Below are 15,170 nucleotides of genomic sequence, written 5' to 3' on the forward strand. Positions count from 1 at the left end.
ATGGAAGCTTCTCCAATGGGGCCTTCACAGTAGATGGAACCCTCTGAGATACATGGACATAAGAAGGACGGGTTCAAGGAGACTCCTCCTGTCTGCGATCACAAAACTCCCGATAGTCACGTCTTCGTTCAGAGGAGTGTTGAGAAAGAAGCTCCTCCTCCGAGTTATCAAAGCTTGAAAACTGGTAAGACATTCTTCAAATCTGTAATCACCAAACAATCTACAATAGAAGACAAGCAGAAAGAGCTGCCTACTCAAGGGAGACCACAGTATATGCTGTCACCTGCAAGACGAGAGAGAAAAATCTTCCGCCTAGAGAGAAAAGCTGCTGCTTGTCCTCTAGATGAAGTCACCTCCTCTTCAGTTGCTATTGTAGACTCCCAGAGGGCTGCGTTTGATGTAAACGCAGGCTACAACCACCAAAATAGCTGTCGCCTCCACCTCCAGGAGCTCCAGATCAGAAAAAATGCAGGTTGTAGAGACTGCGTTTCAGCCTGCACCGCCCGGGCTGTAATGGATGGAGAAAGGGCTGATGTGATGGTTGGTGTCCTCCTCTGCAATGGAAGCTCTCCTTTGTGCTCTCAGTTAGGCGATGATACTATGTGAGAGTGCGCAACGGAAGAAGGAACACACACACACACACACACACAGAGCAGAAAATGAAGGAAGAAATATTTCATTGATTGAAATGAATGCTGAATACAAAGCTGTGGACTGATCAGTCTCTACATACAGCCCAGAGCGTCAGTGAGGGCATCAGATCAGGCTGGAAAAGATAGCAGCGCCAATGTCCGAGAGGAGAGGGAGCAGTGTGTGTTGAATCTACAAGAAGTGAAAGAGAATGACTAGGGGGGACTGCTATATATAGCCCCCCACCTCCAGATCTGGCCGACTACTGGCGGCAACCCCAAACTGATCAATTGCCCAAGAAATGGGCCAACTGTATAGGAAATGCCCTAAGTGGGCAGGTTGCCACCCAAAAAAGAAATGCACACTAAAACAACAACACACTAGACTGACAGAGCTCCTCGATCTCTTGCTAGCAGACTCTGACAAGAGCTCACAACCAGGAGATGACAGACTGATATACAAAATAGGGCAAGCTAACACCGAAATGCTTTTCAAGACATCCATTTTGCGCATGTAGGGTTTGTACCTAGTTTCGTAACAAGTGCCTCATTTCACCTAATTGTGTGCAGATTTTTCTTGTTTTCAATTGCTCTCCACCTCTTTCTCAACTGATCACTCTCCTTGGTTGCTATTTGCTTCTTGAATCCCTCCTTTCACATCTACTGGTATCTACAGCCCTAAAACGCTACATCCCTCATCCTTTAGCTACCCAATCCTTTTACTTTCATGTCTACACTATTTGTAGCTCTTTTCCCTCAAATTTGCAGCTATCTTTCAATATTTCCAATGAGCAATCCCTCCTTTCTCTTTGTCCTTTGGTGTCCACACTGGTTCAAGCTGGTTTTTCCTACTTTTGCTATTGGTTTCCTCTATTTCTAGCAAGGTACACCATATAACCATGGTGAAGGATACGGTTTTGAAGCCATACGCGTATCATCAGCAACTATCAAGCTAGCGGTGGCTCAAAGTAGTGGGAATGCAACTATTGCCATGTCATACGCACGGGAGCATTATATGGGGATGATGATGATGATACCTCCTCTTTGTCTAGCAGTAGTACTAGTGCTTTTGCCAGTAGCCTTGAGGAGGAGTGAGGACAAGACATAGGACATGCCTTTGGATGATGCTGAGTAACTCTCATTAGATGATAGATTATGATTCATAGACTTTTACTTTGTAGACTTGATGTTAGTTGATCATGTTCATGGTTCATTGGATTTGGATGAGATATTGGGATCACTTGAGTCTTGACCCTGATACATGATTTTCCACGCACTGCTTATTAAGTACTCTCTTTTTTGAGTCTATATGACATAATATGAGTCTATTGAATCTTCAATCTTGACATTTGTCATCATCATTCATGGACCAGGCATACTATAGTCTTTTTGAGACTCATGCATTATGATTTTATATTCTTACTATCTTAAATCTTTGGTAGAATCATGTACATGTGTCAAGTCTCTTCTAAAGTTATATGTATACTTTATATTGATATGTATACTTTATATTGTTGAGGAATTTAAGTGTTTTGGTGTAGAGTGTAAGATGAAGGCATAGTTTCCATCCGTTTCGGAAACAGGAGTTTCGAAAACTGGAAGAAACGGAGTTTTGGAGTTTCGGCCATTTGAAATTTTGGTGGAAACGGCATTTCGGAGAAACTAGTAAATTATGATTAAATATACATATATATACACATACTAAGTATACTAGAGACTAGAGTCACACTGTCACTAGTGATTGAACAATCTTAACTTCTAGCACAAGAATCCAATTTCCAAGACCCATGATTTAAATTTCACAAATCACATTGCGCAGCAATTTCACATAGTTATCAAATTCGCAAGCTGCAAATCACAAGATTAAAGAAATCTTAAATCACCCAAAATAACTTACAATATTTTGAAACAAAAGTGTAACATACTAACATCATAACATCTGTCATCCAAGAATCATGATCAGAACTTAAAAAGTTAAAAGTCAAGTTCATCATTCATGAGACTCATCACTCATCATTCATAATAATACGAGTAGTCACCAGTGACAGATCGTAGTACTAAAAGTAGATACATGATACATCAAGATTCATCATTCATCATTTAAATTTCAAAAGAAGGCAACCTAGATTCTAGAATCTAGATACATCTAACATAAACAAAAGCCAATTTAAAGACTCGAGAGTCAAGATTACAAGCTATAGCAATGATCATATGATGTATCATGTGAGTCGTGACATGTCTCAAGAGTCAAATATCAAAGTAAGATAATAGATCTATGAGATCTCAAAGAATTGATAACTTCAAAGTTCAAACAACGGCCACTGGCCAGCCATGGGAAAAAACATAAGCAACTGACAACTGTCAACAATGCTCAACATCAACGATAAAATCAAGGCTCAAGGCTCAAGCATCTGTAGCAACATCATCTAAGCCAATAGAGGTGCTGTCATCCTAATCCTCCTTTGGCTCATCGCTATCCACATCAGCTGATGGGCGAGAACTATCAGAAGCCCCTGAATCTGCTAGAGCAGCTAAAGTGCTAGCTTCATCTATGGCTCTCTGACGTTGTGACTGCGCGTGGTACGGCTTGGGGCTATCATCTCTTGGTAGAGCATGGTATATATGTCGCGCTTCTCTAGAGTGATGTCTGGAACAAACCTCACCTTCTCTATGTTGATCTTGTCAATATTTACCTGTGTTTATTTGACATAGAGATTTAAAAAAGTTATCATCTTTAGATTCTAGAATTGGCATTCAAGAGTCAAACTTCAAAGACCATAAGCTATTAGCAAAATATAAATATAATCACCTGTGCAGGCTCGGGATGAATATCGTTTTTTTCAAGCAGTTGGAGGTTGCAATGGCAAAAGACCAACCTCTCTAATTGACAATGGTAAGTTTATTCCTTTTCTTTGTATGGAAAGGGCCCAAGTATTCAATTTCTCTCACAAGGGCCTGAGCTACAATCTTGTGAGAGAACCCGTATAGCAATGCATTTCTATAAATCATTATTCAAATAGAAACACAAACGGAGCCATAAGAATCTAAGATTCAACTTTAAAGAATCAAACTATGCAGTGAATGCCAATGATAATAAATTACAAATATGTGATTATGTATAATTATTAAAAGAAATCTTGGGGTTATAAATTACCAATGTGGGCGCACAATTTCCATACTTTTTCCACCATGAGACAGGCTGTAGTTGAGTCTCTCTCAACTTCGCAGTCTCTCTATCAAAATGCAAGCTCTCATTGCGGAATGTCAAAAGATCATTCTCAATCCTTTGAAGCATTGACACATCGCCACCTATCGCCTTTGTCATATACTCCATGAATCCCTCCTCTAGCTCCTCACACTCACTCTGCTCATCATCTCGCCAAAGAAGATGCAAGACATGGGCCACTGCATGAATTGGTCTATGAAACCAATTTCATCTCCTCTCCCACACAGCTACGATTTGAGCAGTCCTTAATATGTCAACATTGAAGAAATGTCAATTCAAGTCTCAAGAATAGTTATTCAAATTTCAAAATTCACACATATAATATCAATTTGTAAAATAAAGACTCAAGAGTTACTTACTTGTCCGAGGGCAAAAAGTTATTTTTTTTAGAGCCTCTCATATCTTATCCATATACTCGTAACCATAGTGTTGAGAAATCCTTCACCCTTCACCTGTAGTTTGCGTTTTTGCGTTTTGCATTTAGGGTTTGCACCCCCAAAAAGGGGTGCCATCCTAGACTAACTATGCCTATTTATAGATCACTCTCTCATTCATTCCTCACGGTTGATTCATTCAGTCTGTCATCTCTTCTCTCCAGCCTCTCCACTACCCTTACACCTCTTCAGGAGGACATTGCGGTTCGTGGTTTGTGGCTGTCTTTATCATCTTCCTTGTGCTACGGCACCCTTGTTCCCTTGTATCACATTCACTCCATGATTCAGATCTTCATTATTCCATTCATCAGAGTTTCTTCTCTCTTCTCTTCTCTTTTCCATGTTTGCCGAGTTCACTCCGTGTTTCTCTCCGCCAACCCTACTGTCTCGCTGGTACGTTATCTTTTGACATGGTAATAGAGCCAGATCAGCTCACCTAGCAGCGAAGATCCTCCACTCTAGTGAAGGCAAAGACCGGTGGGAGGTTCGACATCCATTGCATCAAAATCTCATTTTTGTAGATTTTAGGTGTTTCGGCTTGCTGCCCACACCCCGTTTGTAGAGGACATCTTAGCCGAAGCTGTCCATTGCTGTCGCATCCTCCTCCCAGTTGCAGCTCACTTTCAACCCTTCCAGTGTCCTTCCACCCCTTGAGGCAAACATTGCGGTTCGTGTTTCACATTGCCCTCACATCTCTTGAGACGGACATTGCGGTTCGTGGTTCGTGGTTCATGGTGGGTGACCTCTTCCTTCTTCAGCAAGGCACATTGGTATCCATGGCTTCTTTACCAACAGATGTCTAGACTACTGGGTGCTCCTACTGTGGCATCACCGGACACACCATTGATGCTTGGCGACTTCGACCCTTGCTCCCCACCCCTCTGGAGTACATGCCTCTTTCACCAGGCACTCCTTGTGCCACCTCTCCTTTTTGGGCCACAGAGATCATTCTACATCAGGTATCAGAGTACTATGCTCAAGGCAATAAGACGCATCTGATGCACACTAAGTCCTTTCAAGCACATGGAGAATCGATCGGTGCTACGACCTCCTGAAGATCATCGCAATGCTAGCAGCAGTCTTCTCCCACTTATTTTTAGGTACAGTGGCTTCCACGACCTACGCCTGTGCAATCCACTCCACCGAGAGACAATGATTGTTTGATACCGTCTCCTCGTCAGTTCGCTCCTTCAAGAGATAGTGGCTACTCGACTCCTTCCTCTTCCTCGGCTACCCAGTCCGCTCCACTGAGAGACAGCGACTATTGCCCACCTCTTGCTCATTCTGAGCCCCACCTTTTCCTACTCTCGACTACTCAGGTTCGAGAGGCTACCTCTGGGAGCTCTTCCGCACCCCAGATACCTTCTTCGGCACGACCAGTAGCACTTCATTCGTCATCAGACATTTCGGAGTCCGTGATCCACGAGTTTTTGGATTCCTTATCTACTTCAGAGGGGGATTCAGAGGGGGATATTATTTCTTTGCCCTCAGAGGGGGCATCTACTTCTTCGACTTCAGCGGGGGCCCCTCCTCCTCCCACCTTAGAGGGGGAACCTACTCCACATGAATCTCTTCACCCATCCTCTACTTTCTTGGGGTGGCTGTCTTCGACCAGTCATCTCTTCTACTGATACCTAGGATCTTCAGGTACCATCTAGATCAAGACCTCGGAGGTTTAACCGCGACTTGGTGATGAGGCCTTTGTATTTCTTCTAGCATGGATGCACGGAGCTAGTGGCTTCTCTCCCGAGGTTGAGTTTCAGGTTCTCTAGTTCACTCTATCTCCTGTTCTTTACTGCAGGTTTCCTTTCCGGTAGAACTTTTGGATCTTAGGGATCCTCTACATGTTCTTCCTCCTCTTCTCTTCTTGCCTTGGTCACTCGGTCAGCATGGAGCCACCTCCCGAGATCAAGTACGGGCATATCCTTATGATTCTCGGCACCACACAAAGTCCGACATTCCTCCTATGCATTGCACATTATCATCATCTTTGTACTAGGGCGCTTGGGCAAGTGAACAATTTTCCCACGAGGGACACTGTCCAAGTGGCACCTGTTGCATGAGCATTCTTCAGCATGTAGCATTGGATCTCCACCTCACTTTTTTCTTGTTCCCCTTTTTGGGCTTGAGAAGGGGTGTTGAGAAACCCTTCACCCTTCACCTGCAGTGTGCGTTTTTGCATTTTTGCGTTTAGGGTTTACAGCCCCAAAAAGGGCCGCCATCCTAGACTGACTATGATTATAGGCCACTCTATCATTAATTCCTCACGGCTGATTCATTCAGTCTGTCACCTCTTCTCTCCAGCCTCTCCACTACCCTCACACCCCTTCAGGAGAACATTGCGGTTCATGGTTTGTGACTGTCTTCATCATCTTCCTTGTGCTACTGCATCCTTATTTCCTTGTATCACATTCAGTCCATGATTCAGAGCTTCATCATTCAATTCATCAGAGTTTCTTTTCTCTTCTCTTCTCTTCTCCATGTTTGCCGAGTTCACTCCGTGTTCCTCCCCGCAAACCCTACTGTCTTGCTGGTACGTCATCTTTTGACACATAGTTCTACCCTCCATATCGGTAATATGTAGCACTATGTAGATAGGATTGAGAGTTCTCACCATAGTCTCCATATCTTTCCACCAAGTATTATTCATGACATTGCATCGAAATGCCATGGTCTTTGGATAATCATACTCATTCCACTGCATGAACTCATCAGACCATATAGTGCGCACCAACTCCTTGTGAATGTGCACCAATCTCTCAAGCACAATTAAGATGTAGGCAAATCTGGTGGTGGAGGGTTTTAAGAGCTCAAGGTGGCTAAATGAGCGAAATATGGTAAGAACCTTGGGTTTCCTTCTCACAAAATTGACCATACTTGTGGCTGTGTTGAATATGGCCTTAACCCATTGAATTTTGCCTATATCGTCAATCAAAAGATCAATGGAATGAGAAGCACATGGTGTCCATACAATGCTTGGAAACCCCTCCTCTAACATGCTGCCTATGAAGACACAATTGCTTCCATTATCGGTCACAACCTGCACAACATATTTAGGCCCGATTTTCAAGATGATATCCTGCAAATGCTGCCATATAAATGCACATGAGGCATCAATGGTCTTCACAAACATAGTGCCCTTACAACATGAGACCATGACATTATACACATTTCCCCTACAGGTGTCAAACCATCCATCACACAAAACGGTTTACCCATACTTCTTCCATGCATCTTTCAATGGCTCTAATTAAACCTCAATGCATGCCTTTTCCTTCTTGAGCTCCCGTGTGTGTAGTGCCTTTGAGGATGGGCCCTCCCATTCACATCCAATGCGGCTGATGGCTTTTATGGTTCACCTCCATTGCTTTGTTTTAGCCACATGGAAGGGAATAGCACATCTAATGAACAATCTCATCAACTCTCGAGTTGCCTTAGCTCTGGCTTGCTTTTGCATAGCAGTATGTATGCTAGCCCTCTGTAATGAACCTCTAGGAGCACCTGAAACATTAGGCTGAGGCAAAGGAGACCTCGTTGCACGTGAATCAGAGACCGAGGCTGAAGTGGATGCACTTGCAATAGGATTTGATGCAGCCCTACTTCTCTTTGACGGTCCAACCACACTTGTGCTACCCTCTTGTTGCTGAGCTGTGGCTAAGTCTTGGCCTTGTTCTGCACCAACTGTCGGAAGACCAAGCCGTTGCCTCCTCCATAAATCAAGAGAAAGCTTCACATCTCCTAGTAAAAAGTGCCCCAGTGTCCTAGTGATCACCGATACTCCTATGTGAGCGTAGGCGTAAGTGAAATACCCAACAAACCCCCCTGGAGTGAAGAATGATCAGAGTACAAGGATCATCCGCCACCAAAGGAGATCAAATTTAAAGCATTGCGAAATGCTTCAAATTTGTCACGAGGAAGAGCTTTGGTGAAGATGTCTGCCACATTACTGGCGGTAGGATAATAGACAAGGCTGATATCACCTGCATGTAGCCTCTCTCTGGCAAAGTGATAATGTATCTCAATGTGTTTTGTGTGTGCATGAAACATTGGGTTCCGTGCCACTACAATGGCACTCTGACTGTCAGTGAACAAAAGAGTAGGCTTCGTAAAAACAGATACATCCAAATCAGCTAACAAGCGTCTAATCCATCCGCATTCAACTGTGGTAGTGAAAGATGCCTTGTATTCAGCTTCACATGACGATGTGGCAATAGTGGACTGTTTTTTGCTAAGCCAAGATATGCAAGATGAGCCAAGAAAGAAACAATTGCCACTAGTGGAGTGACGTGAATCATAACCACCAGCCCAATCAGAATCATTGTAAGCATGTAACTGCAGTGGCTCCCTCTTGGCATAAAGCAATCCAAGAGATCTAGTACCGTGCAAGTAATGGAAGACACGCTTAATAGCTTGCCAATGTGACATGTGTGGCTGATGCATATATCTGCTCAAGGCTAAAACTGCAAAATGTATGTCCAGCCTAGTGTTGCATAGGTAAATAAGACATCCAACTGCTGGAGCATATGTGTGTATATCAAACAAATCACTATCATCATGTGATGACAGCTTTAGTCCAGGTTCCATTGGTATACAGACTGGCTTGCAATCCTGTAAGCCAAACTTCTCAAGAAGTTTACCAATGTATCTTGACTGTGATAAACCAATACCTCTAGCATCATGTATGAATTGAATGCCCAAGTAATAATGCAAAGACCCCAAGTCTGACATTTCAAAAGTTTGCTGCAAATTTTGTTTAAATGCTGAAATCTGATCAGCATGTGTCCCTGTAAGCAAGAGATCATCAACATAAAGACAAATGATCAACATGGATCCCGCCTCTTTACATACGTAAAGAGTAGACTCAGATGAGGTGTTTATGAACGCTTGGCTAAGCAAGAAGGCACCTACCTTTGCATTACAAGCTCCAGGAGCTTGTTTCAAACCATATAAAGCTTTCTTTAGCTTGCAAACCAAGTGTTCCGATCCTGCAACTGCAAAACCAATGGGCTACTGTACATAAACTTCCTCATGAAGTTCCCCATGTAAAAATGCAGTTTTAATATCCAATTGACGCACAGTCTATCCATAATGAGTAGCCAAAGCAACCATAGACCTAATGGTTGTCATGCGGGAAGTAGGAGCAAATGTCTCCTCATAGTCAATGCCTTTCTTCTGTGCATAGCCTTTAGCTACAAGCCTTGCCTTATATTTTTCAATGGATCCATCTGCATTCCATTTCACCTTGTAGACCCATTTTGTTCCGATGGCTTTCTTCCCAAATGGCAAAGACACTAAATCCCATGTTTGATTCTTATTGATAGAATCCAATTCAGCTTTCATTGCTGCCATCCAATGCACACTCTATTATGCATCCTCAAAACATTCAGGCTCCTCATCATTAAGGGTGCTTGCTGCCATAACGAACTCCATGGTATGTGCAGTATCATGCATACGAGCTTGCCTTCTAGTACGACCAGCCAAGGGTGCATCCAGATGACTATCTTTCATAGTTTGTAAATACCATCTAGGCATTTGTCTTGCCTCCTGAATGTGCATAAGCTCTTACTGAATTTCAGTTTTAGCACTTTGCTGAATATTCAGATCAGCCAATGGCTGATTTTCTGCATTTTCCAAAGGAGCAACTGGCTGAACATTGAGTTCACTTCCTAAAACTCCAGCTGAATCATTAAATGTAATGGGCAATAGCCCTTCAAATACATCACGAGCAGCCTGATATGTGTCTAAACTAGCTAGGGACAACTTTGCTCTCACTGCTATATCCCACAAAAATGCATTTGACAACCTTGTTATCCAACTTTTTTCTGAGTACTTGTGGAATGTGTGCATATGCAAGGCACCCAAAGGTACGAAAGTGTCCAACAGAAGGTTTCCAGCTATTCCAAGTGTCAAAAGGTGTGATGTTCTTTAATGCTTTGGTGGGGCATCTATCCAAAACAAGGGAAGCACACATAACGGCTTCCATCCAAAAAGTGTGTGGCAAGCTCTTTGGTTTCAGCATACATCTGGCCATCTCCATGAATGACTGATTCTTCCTCTATGCAACCCCATTCTGCTGTGGAGTATAGTAGTAGCGAACTGATGAACAATGCCCTTCTGCTTAAAAAAGGAATTCAGCATAGAGGACATATATTCCCCCCCTCGGTCCGAATAGAGAGTCTTAATTTTACAGCCATATTGGTTCTCAACAAGTGCAACAAAAGCCAAGAATGCATCATATACTTCTGACTTTTTTACCAAAGAATAGACCCAGTAGAATCGAGTAAAGTCATCAATAAAAGTCACAAAATAGTAACATCCTCCTAATGACTTTGTCTGCATAGGCCCACATACATCTGAATGCTCTAACTGTAACTTGGCTGTGGCTCTAAAAGCTACATCATGGGGAAACGAAAAGCAATGCATTTTCCCCAAAATACATCCCTTGCACAAGTGCTCAGGAGGTATCTCCAGAAGAGGTAATCCATCTAGCATTTGTATATGCTGTAAGAGCATCAAGCTACCAAAGTTCACATGCCCCATGCGAGTATGCCATAACTCTGTCTCTATCATAGCTGGAGTAAGAATGGATGCTAAGTACATTGACTAATCAACTGAAAGAGCATCCAACTCGTATAACCCATGACATAAAGTGCCAGTCAGGACCAAAGTCATGTGTTCTTTGTCTCTCACTATGCATCTGTCATCGTCAAATGTGACCTGCAATCCACAATGTGCCAAAGAAGAAATAGAGAGCAAATTCTTCTTTATGCCTGGCACAAATAAAGCATCCTATAGACGGAGAATAGAGCCATCAATGGCTATGAGCACAATCTCCCTAATAGCTCTAACAAGGTATGATGCATTGTTGGCACACTATACTGACTTGCCAACTAGAGCTCCACCAACAAAAGCAAATAAATCTTTGCGAGATGTAATATGCCTAGAAGCACCACTGTCAAAAAACCAAGTGTCTGCATCCTTAGTAGAGCTAAATGCTCGATGAGCCCAAGAAGTGTCATAACTACATGTGTGAAAGTAATAGTCCCTGTCTGCAACAAAGGACGCACACTCAGTAGTAGTGGAAGGAGCATCAGAAATAGGCATTTCTAACAACTCCTTTTTCTCCTTGGCAATGCGCTTTGTGCACTCAGTGATGTAGTGGCCTGGCTTCTTGCAATAATGGCATTTGCCCTTTTTGGCTTGCATGCCCCCTTGTTTTTTACTTGCTCGTGATGTGCCAGAAGTCCCAGAACTCTGCAGAACATTCTTTACTTGGTTGCCTTTTCCTTTCTATTTAGACATAAAAGCTTGCTCAGAGGCTATGGCATCCACATCATTATTTCTTCTTGTTTGCTCCGCCTCTAGAAGAAAACTGACTAACTGAAGAGCGGCAATCCTCATGGTGAGATTCAAGGCCGTATGAGAAGCCAAGTACGAAGAAGATAAGGAGTTGAAAGTGGTAGATATCATCTGTGCATCCAAATAGTACTCATCAACATTCATGAGTTGCTCACGCAAGTCGTGAATTTTGTTCAAGTGATCTTGGATAGAATCACCTTCATCCATTTTCAATGTCTCTAGCTCTTTGTTTAAGAAGGAGATGCGAGTCTCATTCTTGCTTGCAAACATCTGCTCCAAAGTTAGCCAAGCTTTTCGTGAAGAAGGTGCTGAACAAATGTGGGGGATGATTGACCGCTGAATTGCCAATGCAATCAGTGACAATGCCTGTGCATCCCGTGTATCCCATGCTTTTTGAGCTGTTGACCTTTGTGGAAGTGGCTGAAGTGAAGCAGGCTGAGGTGCCTGTTGTGCACGTCCTCTTGGAGGAGGAGTAGCTGGAGCTACAACTCCAGGTCTGGCTTCTTCTCCACTGACATAATCCCAAAGATTTTTGCCACAAGTACATTCTTAATCATGAAGGACCAAAGTGAATTTATTTCCATCCAATTTGTCCTCCTTGGATACATAGGTGAAGATATCTTCTCCCTGATTTGCCATGATAATCAATTACCAAAAGAAGCAAAAGAGCAATGTTGAAGCGGGACCAAACTGGAAATCTGAAAATTTCTAGAAATTGCAGGAAATAACTTTATGCAATTATTATATAGAGGTGTACTCAGTCAAAATTGTCTTTAATGCATGCAGTTCAAGGTGCAATCAGTGTTCAGGAGCACTGTATCAGCAAAATCCCCAAAATTTATTGCCCCAAATTTGTTCAAAACAGTCTATCAATGATTGTAACTGGAGTACATGTACCAATCTCCTCAAAAAACATAAAAGTCCCAAAATTTTTGGTGAATGTGCCCAGAAATTTGCATCTCTATGTCCCATGCACGTATCTAGAAGTTTGAGCTTGCTTGCGTAGAAATCTTCTCTTTGAGAAATTGATTCTGGAATTTAAAAAAAATGTAAAAATATTATTTAAAAAAAAACCTTGGGTTGCGCTGGTCACAGGTGGATTGTGTCGGGGTAGTAGTCAGTGTGGTGCTGACGGGTGACCCAAGGCCAGACGGTGGCCGTGGAGAGGGTGGATGGGCAGCTTGAGCAGGCTACGAGCTACAAAGGCGGCGCTTCACTCAGACGGGCCGTGGTGTAGAGGCAGAGGCGGAGGCAAACCCAATCAATCAATGGATTTCTATGTTATTATTTAGTATTAGAGCTAATGAATTGTAATCACCTACGTAATAGGATAGAACCCAAACCAACATTGTTTTAGGGGGGATGGAGTGTGACTAGGCTACCACAAAGGGGTTGATGCATCACTCCCCCTCATTTCGCACACTCCTTTAATAAAGTGCGGTGTTGGTTACTCTCGTCCTTGAGAGTATGAAATGATCCTTTTAGGAGGGGTGTTAGACGATTGGTTTTAGGATGACTTTAGAAGCCTAGAAACTCTTAGGTTCATTCCTCTTGGGTTGAGGCCTTGATGTTTTTCTTATGCATATCTTTGAGCACAGTGGAGCCCAACTTACTATTGTCTTGCCTAATGGTGGTTGTAAGAGCTGTGACTTATATAGGTGTCCCATTGCACTCCTTTCATACGAGGTTGCTAGCACTAGAGGCCAAGATCCACAATTGAGGCAATGAATAGAAGGTTTTTCTTGATCTGAGGCATATACAACACATTTGAAAGCTTTGACCTTCCATTCAATTCTAGAAATGAAAACAATACTTGTTTTTCCAATTCGGCATGTTACATTGTTCTCTTAGAGGCGTTAGAGAACTGTATCAATGTGATGGGGGATCAAGATAAATAACTTGGGGTTATGTTTGTCGTATTCTCCCACAAACCGCAATGTGTCGGTCATGTACTAGTCGCGCACCGGCAACACTTAGCATAAAAATACTATTGAGAAATGCGTTAAAATGATAAAAATAACAAAAACTATACCCAAATCCGAAATGTATGAACCCTTGATTTCCCGGATATTGAGCTTGTGACCTGGTGGTTATGGTACAGATGGTCTACCAATACAACATGGCATGAACGAACGATGAATTTTCTTTTCACTTATTATTATACAAAAACAATAAGTATTATAAAAAGTAAAATATATATGCGGCAACACCCCCCACGCCCCCCCCCCCCCCGGAAACCGGCTCCCACCGGTTCCAAACTGCCACTGTGTAAATAAGACGAATCTTAGCGCAAGGTTTTTATCCTCTCCGTGTGATGGGAAGCTCCACTATCTAGCACTCCAGAGTCATCTGTTGTAGAAGTCTTGAGTTGAGGAATAAAGCTCCTTAGGTGCCAAGAATAGTCCCAACTCAGCTTCAACAATATTCACAAAGAGTCTTAGCCTTTGTGTTGCCATTCTTTCCATCATTCTCTTTCTTTTTGCATTCCTTCGTTAGTGGCCACTCTTTTTGTAATAGTGGTACTTCCCTTTCAGCCTCTACTTGCCATCCTCCTGTTTTACACCTTTGGATGTGGTGTTTGATGTGGATGCATTATCTCCACTGCTTCCATCATGGCTCTTTAGTTGCATCTCCTCCTCTATCAACATTGTATTGAATTCCTCAAAAGTGGGAGGAGGGATTCTAGCTTGTGTATTAAAGATTGTGATTGGATCATTAAACTTTGGGGGGGGGGGGGGGTTTGGGGAGCCCCGAGGGTAGGGAAAAACTCCAATCATTCTCCTAGCTAATTCTTCAGTGGGCTATCTTGGCAGATGCCATTTAATCACTCAAATTCTTGACTATGTATTGAAGGTTACCACCTGTTGTCATTTTAAAAGCTTGTTTTCTGCAAGTGATTCTCCAGGTTTTTAAAACGGGTGTTATTCTCAAAATATTTCAAGCCTCACTAGCTTTGGATATGTGGTGAATTAGAGCTAGAACATAACCAGATGCATTGGTAACAATGATGTAGAGTGCATCTGTGCTACTTTCATTTCTATGCATGAAGAAGAGTTGGAATAGGTGTGATTAGGTTGCTAGGATTGCTAAGATTCGGTGTTGCAATTGGCTCATTTGGATGGATGCTAGTTGGAGACCAATGATTGTAGAAGGTGTGAGTACTCAATAATTGTGGTATGATATCATTGCCTGTCTATATATGGTGGTAGAGGCTGGCTTGTCATAGACACATGGGTGCAGTTTGTCTTGATTTACCATCCAGATAGTCTAACGATACACAGACTACTGTCCACATGTATTATATAGGGAATATGCCAATGAATATTTTGTACATTGACTCGGGTCTATACTCCACTGCTTTCATTAACATTTTTTGACTTGACCAAATGTTCAAGTTCTTTAGTTAGCTAAGGAATATTTTCTTTATTATTGGGCCACAAGTGCTACTCTCAAATCTTTGTCAGGGGGCCCATTGGCCCCTCGAGATCCCTAGCCAAGATCCGCAACCTTGCAACTTGATGC

The 15,170-nt window shown here is 42.6% G+C and overlaps 1 protein-coding gene across 6 annotated transcripts in view; it reads left to right on the forward strand.

The window, feature by feature from the left end:
- LOC148012972 (kinesin-like protein KIN-UB) overlaps window positions 1-15,170 on the forward strand; it is a 120,309-nt gene that overhangs the window by 61,410 nt on the left and 43,729 nt on the right. The gene's annotated exons all lie outside the window — the stretch shown is intronic.

This window comes from Lygodium microphyllum, chromosome 26, assembly GCF_053477565.2.
Source record: "Lygodium microphyllum isolate KBCC chromosome 26, Lygodium_microphyllum_v1.1.10, whole genome shotgun sequence".
NCBI lineage: Eukaryota > Viridiplantae > Streptophyta > Polypodiopsida > Schizaeales > Lygodiaceae > Lygodium > Lygodium microphyllum.